Below are 9,833 nucleotides of genomic sequence, written 5' to 3' on the forward strand. Positions count from 1 at the left end.
TTCCATGGGTGTTTTGTTCCCAATTCTAAGAAGGGGCAAAGTGACCACACTTTGGTCTTCATTCTTCTTGAGTTCTGTTTCCCAAAGTATAAAATTGGATGATCTACTCCTTTGACTTGTTTTCAACACAAGGTCTCTATGTAGCCACTGGGTGACCTAAAAATCATAGAGATCTGCCTGTGTCTGCTTTCTGATTGCTAGGATCAAAATATGTTGCACCACAACGGACCATACTGAGGATTTTACAGAACTCTAATTTGTTTGTGACACTAGAGGTCCAGTCTAGACTTGTATGTGCTAAATAAACTATGAAGCAACTCCCCAAGCCAGGACTAAGCCAACCTAAACTCAGATGGCCATAGTAGCATATGCCTTTTCTTCATTCCAATGTTTGAGTGTCCTGTTCCCTCCCCTTCCATATTTATCAAGTCACCATTGCAGTAGTTTGATTTGGTTACTACTTTGATTTAATAGTATTCTAAAAATATATGAATTTTCACTATTACTCAAAAACTTCCCGATGATGCCATTAACTTCTAGATGAAGTCCAGAGTCTTTAGCAAGCCGTTGCAGTAAATCTCCAAACCCAAAAAGGCCCAGTTAAAGAAATCACTACTCAATTAACTGGAATAGGAGATACACACCTAGATTTGGGCAGATACAACACTACCCTACTCTATTCCTATTTATAAGATCCCACATAACTGTGGTTTCTCCAGGCAATGTGCTTCTGCTCCATTCTCCTTCCACCTCCTCCATTGTCCTCTCTCTCCTCTCCTCTCTGTTCTCCCCCAAATTTTTTGCTCCACCTTCACTCCCACTGCACAATCCGCAGTTCTAAGCTTTATTTGAAAAGTTAAGATGTGGCAAAGGTTCAGAGGCACCTGTACATGTGATTCTCTCCTAGTGTCCATCCTTCCGAGTAGTGTGGAATTAGCATCAAAATACAAGACTAGTGCCATTTGAAACACTTCCCCCTTCCTTCCAATCAAAAGACTCTTTTATCTCAGATATAAATTGAGCACAATGATTAACATTTTGTAATTTATAAAGTACAGGCTAAACCTAATACTCAGTCTATTATTTTTGTCAATTAAATAGCACCACTGTCATCTAAACTTAAAAGACTTATAATTCTCCAGCTGATTCATGCCCTGGCTTAGATTGTGTGCCACTTGAAAACCATGAGATCCACCTGTAAGGCATTTTATCAATTAGTAATCAATGGGGAAAGGCTCCTTGTCGGTGGGACCATATCTGGGCTGGTAGTCTTGGTTATATAAGAGAGCAGGCTGAGCAAACCAGTAAAGAACATGCCTCCATGGCTCCTGCTTCCTGACCTGCTTGAGTTCCAGTCCTGACTTCCTTGGTGATGAACAGCAGTATGGAAGTGTAAGCTGAATAAACCCTTTCCTCCTCAACTTGCTTCCTGGTCATGATGATTATGCAGGAATAGAAACCGGGACTAAGACAATCACCTTGAAAGGTTTGAAATAAATTGCTTAGCTCTTGAGTAGACAAGTCAATCACAGGCCACAGCCAGTTGATATCTCCCAGTAACTTCTGGAAATCATTAATGGTCCTTAATTGGTTTCTTCTGATTTGTATCTTTTGTGGCCTAACCATTTGCAAACTTCTTTTATACCCAAAAATTAATAGAATCCCCTCTTTGTATTTTTTCAAGGGTAAATTGCAATCCTAGGAAGGCAAGGTTTTTTTGTTTGTTTGTTTTTTGTTTTGTTTTACTTCATCAACCATTCTTTCCACGATACTTATATCTGGATCAGCTTATAAGATGTCCTCAATAGCCGGGCAGTAGTGACACACGCCTTTAATCCCAGCACTAGGGAGGCAGAGGCAGGCAGATTTCTGAGTTCAAGACCAGCCTGGTCTACAAAGTGAGTTCCAGGACAGCCAGGGCTATACAGAGAAACCCTGTCTCAAAAAACAAAAAACAAGCAAACAAACAAACAAAAGATGTCATCGATATAATGAAAAATAATGAATTGAGGAATTGTTTGTGAATTATCTCCAATGGCTGTTGTAAAAATATTGACACTAGGTACAGCCATTTATTTCCTTATGGCAGGACATTCTAATGATTTTTGAAAGATTTATTTATTTATTATATGTAAGTACACTGTAGCCATCTTCAGACACTCCAGAAGTGGGTTTCAGATCTTGTTACAGATGGTTGTAAGCCACTATGTGGTTGCTGGTATTTTAACTCATGACCTTCAGAAGAGCAGTTGGTGCTCTTGACCAGTGAGCCACCTCTCCAGTGCACAATGATAGCTTTTTATTGGGCAACCTCTATTGAAGATAGGTACTGAAAAAGCAAACATTTTCTTATCACATTTATGTAGAGGAATGGTGAAAAATTGATCTTTCAGATCAATCACTATGATGAGCCATTCTTTAGGCATCAAGGAAGGCAATGGAATCCCAGGTTCCAAGGAACCCATTGGCCGATTAAAATCTTATTAATCACTCTGAGATCTGTCAACATTCTCCATTTGGCAGATTTTTTTTTTCTTAAATGACAAATACTGGAGAATTCCAAGGGCTGGTGGACTCCTCTATGTGCTGAGCCTTCAGCTGTTCCTGGACTAGCTATTCTACTGCCTGTAGTTTTTCTTTTGTCATAGACCATTGATTATTCCAAATGGGTTAGTCATTCAACCACCTTAGTGGTAAGGCTAAATATTAGTTTTTAAATTTTTTCTGATATTTTAGAATATTTTTTATAGAACATAACTTCAATATTTTCAACTGTTAATATTCAACAAACAGAATAGTGGTTTTAAGATGTATTTCATTGTTATGTCTCCCTTTCCATTTCTGATTTTATTAATTCAGGTATTGTCTCTGTACCCTCTGGTTTGTCTGGCTAAAGGTTTATCTATCTTGAACTCTTTTTGATTCTATATGGTTGATTTTAGCCCTGAGATTGATTATTTCCTCCCATCTACTCCTCATGGGCGTATTTGCTTCTTTTGGTTTTTGGAGCTTATAGGTGTGCTGTCAACCTGGTAGTGTAGGCTCTCTTCAGTTTCTTTTTGGAAGCACTTAGAGCTATGAGTTTTCCTCTTACCACTGCTTTCATTGTATCCCATCAGTTCTGGTATGAAGTGTCTTCATTTTCATTAAATTCTAAAAGGCCTTTAATTTCTTTCTTTATTTTGTCTTTGACCAAGTTATCATTGAGTAGAGCATTGTCAGCTTCCATGAGAATGTGTGCTTTCCCTTGTTTTTGTTGGATATTTTAGATTTCTGTTGCAAGGAATCTTACAAAGGACTGCCATAGACTTTTCACCTGGATTCCCCAGATAGGAGCTTCCTGTGACATGTTTTAGGCATCTCTATTTGTGAATAATATATTATCATATTCACTTAACTGGTTACAAGTAAGTTACAGCTGTGTTCCAAACCATTTGGTGTCCTGAAAGGGCCATAACCTTCAAAGGAAAAAAGAACACTGGTGTATAACTGAAGTACAAATATTAGAATCAAGCGTTAATACAATTCTGTCTACTCATACACACTTGTGAGTTTCCTCAATTTCCCAGGTAGTGTTTTGATGGAAAAATATAATTCTGGATCAACATGAAAATAGCAGTTCAGTCTTCTCTTGGTCTCTGTTTTGAGATTGAGATAACACAATCACAAAAGAACTCAATTGATATGTACTCACTGATAAGTGGTTATTACCCAGAAACTTAGTATACCTGAGATATAAGATACAATTTGCAAAACACATGAAACTGAAGAAGAAGGAAGACCAAAGTTTGGACACTTTGCCCCTTCTTAGAATTGGAAACAATTACCCATGGAAGGAGTTACAGAGACAAAGTTTGGAGCTGAAACCAAAGGATGGACCATCTAGAGAGTGCCATAACTAGGGATCCATCCCATAATTAGCAACCAAACAATGACTCCATTGCATACTCTAGCAAGATTTTGCTGAAAGGACCCTGATATAGCTGTCTCTTGTGAGACTAGGACGGGGCCTAGCAAATACATAAGTGGATGCTTACAGTCAGCTATTGGATAGATCACAGGGCCCCCAGTGGAGGATCTAGAAAAAGTATCCAAGGAGCTAAAGAGATCTGCAACCCTGTAGGTGCAGCAACATTATGAACTAGGCAGTACCCCGGAGCTCTTGACTCTAGCTGCATATGTATGAAAAGATGGCCTAGTTGGCCATCACTGGAAAGAGAGGCCCATTGGACTTGCAAACTTTATATGCCCCAGTACAGGGGAACGCCAGGGCCAAAAAGTGGGAATGGGTGGGTAGGGGAGTGGGGTGGGGTTATGGGGGACTTTTGAGATAGCATTGGAAATGTAATTGAGAAAAATATGTAATAAAAAAAGGAAAGAAATGTTTTTAAAATAAAGTAAATAATTTCATGAAATTCTAAGGCAAGTGGGAGGAACTATACAATATCATCCTGAGTGAGGTCACCCATTCATAAATGTATACACATTGTATGTACTTACTGATAAATAGATATTAGTCCAGAAGTTTGGAATTCCCAAGAAACAATCATAGACCACATGAAGCTGAAAAAGAACAAAGACCAAAGTTTGGATACTTCAGTCCTTCTTATAAGGGGGAACAAAATAGTTATGGGAGGAGATCCAGAGAAATAGTGTTGAGCAGAGACTGAACGAAAGGCCATCCAGAGACTGCCCCACCTAGGGATCCATTCCATATACACTCAACAAACCCAAACACTATTGTGAATGCCAACAAGTGTTAGGGCCTCTGCCACTGCCTGACAAATACAGAGGTAGATGCTCCCAGCCAAGCAATGGAATGAGAACATGGTGCCCAAAGGAGAACCAAGACAAAGGACCAAAGGAGCTGAAGGAGCTTACAGCCTCATAGGAGGAACAACAATATGAACCAACCAGTGACCCCACAGCTGGAGGAACCAAACTACCAACCACAGAACACACATGGAGTGACTCATGGCTCCAGCTGCATATGAAGCAGTGGATGGCCTTGTCACTCATCAATGGGAGGAGAGGCCCTTGACCCTGAGAAGGTTGAATGTCCAAGTGTAGGGGAATGGCACAACAGGTAAGCAGGAGTGTGTGGGTTCCTGAGCAGGGGGAGGGGTAACGGAATAGGAGGGTTTCAGAGAGGAAATCAGGAAAGGGTATAAAATTTGAAAGGTAAATAAAGAAAATATCTAATAAAAAATTGTCAACGCACATGTAAAGAATCTTATTCTTTTCACAATATTACAATACTGGGGGTGTCTCAGAAAGGGGAAAGTTTTATAGTCTTTCGACTCTGAACTCTCCCTGAATTATTATCATGACCTCTATTCTCTTACAACATTCCAAGTTCCTAAACAGATTAGCATTCATGTGCAGGATTCCAAAGACACACAAAGGCAACATTTAATTATTATACCTTCTCAATAGATAATATGTTTCTTATGTATATTAGCATCATATTTGGGAACATTCTGAGGCTTGTATATCCTTATATCTTATGTATGTGAATGTGTGTGTGTGTGTGTGTGTTTTTGTTATTTAGAAATGAGGGTCTTACAAGGTAACACAATTTTTTTTTTATTTTTTATTACATATTTTCCTCACTTACATTTCCAATGCTATCCCAAAGGTCCCCCATACCACCCCCCACTTCCCTACCCACCCATTCCCATTCTTTTGGCCCTGGCATTCCCCTATATTGGGGCATATAAAGTTTGCAAGTCCAATGGGCCTCTCTTTCCAGTGATGGCCGACTAGGCCATCTTTCGATACATATGCAGCTAGAGACAAGAGCTCCGGGGTACTGGTTAGTTCATCATGTTGTTCCAACTATAGGGTTGCAGATCCCTTTAGCTCCTTGGGTACTTTCTCTAGCTTCTCCATTGGGAGCCCTGTGATACATGGGTAACACAATTTTAAAACGGTTAAAAAATCTGTTTCGCCGGGCGTGGTGGCACACGCCTTTAATCCCAGCACTCGGGAGGCAGAGGCAGGCGGATTTCTGAGTTCGAGGCCAGCCTGGTCTACAAAGTGAGTTCCAGAATAGCCAGGGCTATACAGAGAAACCCTGTCTCGAAAAAAAAAAAATCTTTTCAACAAATATAGTGCTATGTGCCCATATTTCCAGCTGCTCTGAAGGCTGCAGGTTGGGCATGGTGACACAGATATTTAATACCACTCTCTCAGAGGCATAAGGACCTCTGAGAGATCCTGGACAACATGGTCCACCCCTGAGTTCCAGGCCAGCTGGGTGTCAAAGTGAAGACCATCTCATAACCAGAACAAACAAACAACATTTAGAGGGCTAAAACAATCTAATAATCTCTTAGTCCAGAAGTTAGAGTCCAGAACAAAACAGTCACCCCATCTCTGAAAATGAGAAGATGACTATGGGGAAAAAGTGACCATAATGGCTATTCCTGGTTGTCAATGTGATTACATGTGGAATTAACGAAAACCTAAATAGATAAGGCACATCTCTTTGGGATTTTTGCTTAATGTTACATGGGGAGATCCAGCTCAAATACAGATCCTGAGGCAGGCAGGCACACATCTTTAGTCTGAATCTTGCCAAAAGAGAACCAATCTCTAATGTAGGCCACACCTTCTTCTGGAAGCCTACATAAAGATATACAAGAGGAAGACCTACTGTTTACTAATTGTCTACTTGCTCCCACCTTGCTTGCAAATCTATCCCTTCCCTGGGTTCCCAGCATCTCTGCTGAAGACCAGTTGAGACCTCCAGCCTTGTGGACTGAGTGAATTGTGGATTCACAAATTTTCCATCCATAGAAAACCATTGGAATAGCCAGACCACAACTTGTAAGTCATTCAAATAAATCCCCTTTCTCTATGTAGAGATTCATTCTGTAAGTTCTGCTTCTCTAGAGATCCCTGGCTGATATAGTGATGATGGGTTTCATTTTGAAGATTTAGAAGAAAGATACTTCTTTCAAAAATATCTCTCTGAGCTGGGCAGAGTGGCCCATGGGGTTTATCTGAGGACTCAGTAGAGGGAGGCAAGCACATCTATGTTTCTGAGGGAGGCCAGCCTGTGTACTAGGCTTCACAATGTGACAAGGTCTTAAAGGGAAACAAAACAAATCAAAATGTTCTCTGTCATCTCCACCATAAAAGAGGTTGAGATGAATCAGAATGGAGCCCAGTGAGATTCATTCTAAAGGAGTTGATGGCTGAGTCTAATGTCTTAAACACTAAGTCCCTGTACCTCAATGCCTTCCTGCTTTTAATATAATATCCATACATTTTATTCTCCTTCTTAACATACTTCTCAGAGGACTCCGAGTGCATCTCAGTGGCAGAATACTAGCTTGGCAATTGTGCAGCCCTGGGTTAGATGCCCATCAAGAAACACAGTAGCTGTCTGTCTGTGTGACTCCCCTCTAAAGGACAGTCTTGGTGACCCTGTCTGTTGCAGTCATAGAATCCTGTATTTGTGACCATTTTTTTGGCTTTGATTTTTGTTCGATTGCTGTTTTCTTTATTTTTTATTTTATTATCGGCTGGAAGAAGTTTAGAAATTGTTTACTGAGTCATTACGTGTCAAAACCTTTCATCTAAGCACTTGGGAGGCAGAGGCAGGCAGATCTCTCAATTGGAGGCCATCTCGGCTGTACAAAGTTTTCAAGGACAGATGTCTCAAAAAAAAAAAAAAAAAAAAAAAACCCAACAGATTTAATCATGTTAAGAGGGATAAAGTGAAGACATTTTAAAATAAAACTTTTAGTCTGTTATTGGGTATTGCACTGAATTAGCCACTTCTAGCATCTGTTAGAGTTGTAAACATTGCTTTCTTTAGTATTCTGCCTCTTTAAAGATTGTAATTAATTGCGGGGATTAAAAATGATTCAATTATCAGAGATGATAGGATTATCTAGGGAGGGGAATGTCCTTGGGAGTATAAAAGGAGTTTGGAGAGGCTTGGACAGCACACTTGAGAGAGCTGAGGCAAGCTACAAAGAGAGCAAAGGGTTCTCCTCTGCAGTCTGCACTGAGACAAAAGAGGTGAGTGAACCACACCAACGAGTCTCAAGGAACCAAATGCCTCCTCGGAGAGTTCCAGGTCTGCAGAACTATGAAATAGTTCTTTCCTAAGACTTAAACATAACACTCAACTCTAAATACATTTGATTTTAAATACTTCAATTTTTAAAATTGGGTGGTGGTTTTCATTCTAATTATGTTTGTTAACATGTTTTCTCTTCTTCTGGTAAAATATACAGATAGTGTCATTTATTTCTGAAGTTCAGGACTTACAAGGCAAACCCTGGAGTGTCTAGAGCTGGCTTTGTGTACCAGGCTATCATGGAAGTTGGAAAGATCCTCCTGCCTCTGTTTCTTGAGGACTGGAATTAAAAGCATTTCTTTTTATTTTACTGTATTTTGTTTGTGACAGTATCTCCCTCTGTACACATGAACAAACTGGTTTTATTTTATTTTCTATTCAAATTCTTTCTGGTGTATTTGGTATTGTGTTTCTACGGCAGGCAGGCAGATGTCAAATGACTTGCATGGGAGAATTATTCTCCCTCTGACTCTGGCTCCCAGACATTGGGCTCAGCTCACTGGTTTGCTTCTTCCAATATTTACAATATTTTTTTTAAACTGTGGTTTTAAGGAACTGTGTTAGGGTAGGAATCATACTCTAGTAGGTCAGAATGGTATTTAACTAGTTTGATCATTTGCAAAATGGATAGAAGTTACACCTACATATACCAGTTAAATTCAAACCTTTGTGGGTATATACTGATTAAGTTCAAACTTCTTGGTTTTCCTAATCAAGTTCTCAGGAACTCTTCCCTCTTGTCTAATGATGCAATATGCTGAAACCACAGATGCACTTTCAACAAAATTTAAAATTTTGTTTTCAAATCAGGTAAGCTGGATCCAGGACCCAAATCCATGCCCGCATGGCTGACAAAATGAGCATGTCTTTGGAAGACATCATTAAGCTGAACAAGATCCAACAAGGACGTCACAACAGGCCAGATTCCCGAGTGAATCGAGGCATTGGGCCTAAGAGGTACAAGCCCACCATCACCCATAGTGCCAGGAACAGGCTGGCACCATACCGCAGACCAAAACAACTTCCAGACAAGTGGCAGCATGACCGATTCCTTGGTAGCTTCAAGGCTGGAAACCACATGGATACTGGTGGGAAGCTGCTCCTGTCAAACCTGCACTTCGGAGTGTCAGATGCTGATATTCAACAACTCTTTGCTGAATTTGGAACGTTGAAAAAATCTGCTGTGCACTATGATTGCTCCGGACAAAGTTTAGGGACAGCACATGTGCACTTTGAAAGGAAAGCAGATGCCCTGAAGGCTATGAGAGAGTACAATGGCATCCCTTTGGATGGCCACCCTATGAACATCCAGCTTGTCACCTCACAGATTGATACACATCGAAGACCTGCACAAAGAAGAAACAGGGGCAACATGACAAGAAACCCTGGCTCTGGAGGGTTTGGTGGTGGAGGCACCAGAAGAGGGACACTTGGAGGCAGCCAGGAAAAAGGGAGAGGCACCAGCAGGAACTCAAAGCAGCAGCAGCAGCAATAGAAGCAGCAACAGCAGCTATCTGCAGAGGAGTTGGACACCCAGCTGGATGCTTATTGGGAAAGGATGGACATCAGCTAAACACCTGAGCAAATCTGCACAAGAATGGGACCCAGAGGCCTGGTCTGTGACACCTAGACCAAGGCTTGGCTACTGGACCTTGCAGACAATGGTGGATTCTGCCTTTGCTTCTTATGCTTTTTCTTTTCTCCTGTTTTAAGCCCATGTAAAGCTCTTTCTTTCTCT

General features: G+C 40.6%; 1 pseudogene; it reads left to right on the plus strand.

The window, feature by feature from the left end:
• Positions 1-8,939: 8,939 nt before the first annotated feature.
• On the plus strand, positions 8,940-9,590 carry LOC110288361 (annotated as a pseudogene).
• The last annotated feature ends 243 nt before the right edge of the window (positions 9,591-9,833 follow it).

The sequence above is a fragment of the Mus caroli genome, unplaced genomic scaffold, assembly GCF_900094665.2.
Source record: "Mus caroli unplaced genomic scaffold, CAROLI_EIJ_v1.1 scaffold_13214_1, whole genome shotgun sequence".
NCBI lineage: Eukaryota > Metazoa > Chordata > Mammalia > Rodentia > Muridae > Mus > Mus caroli.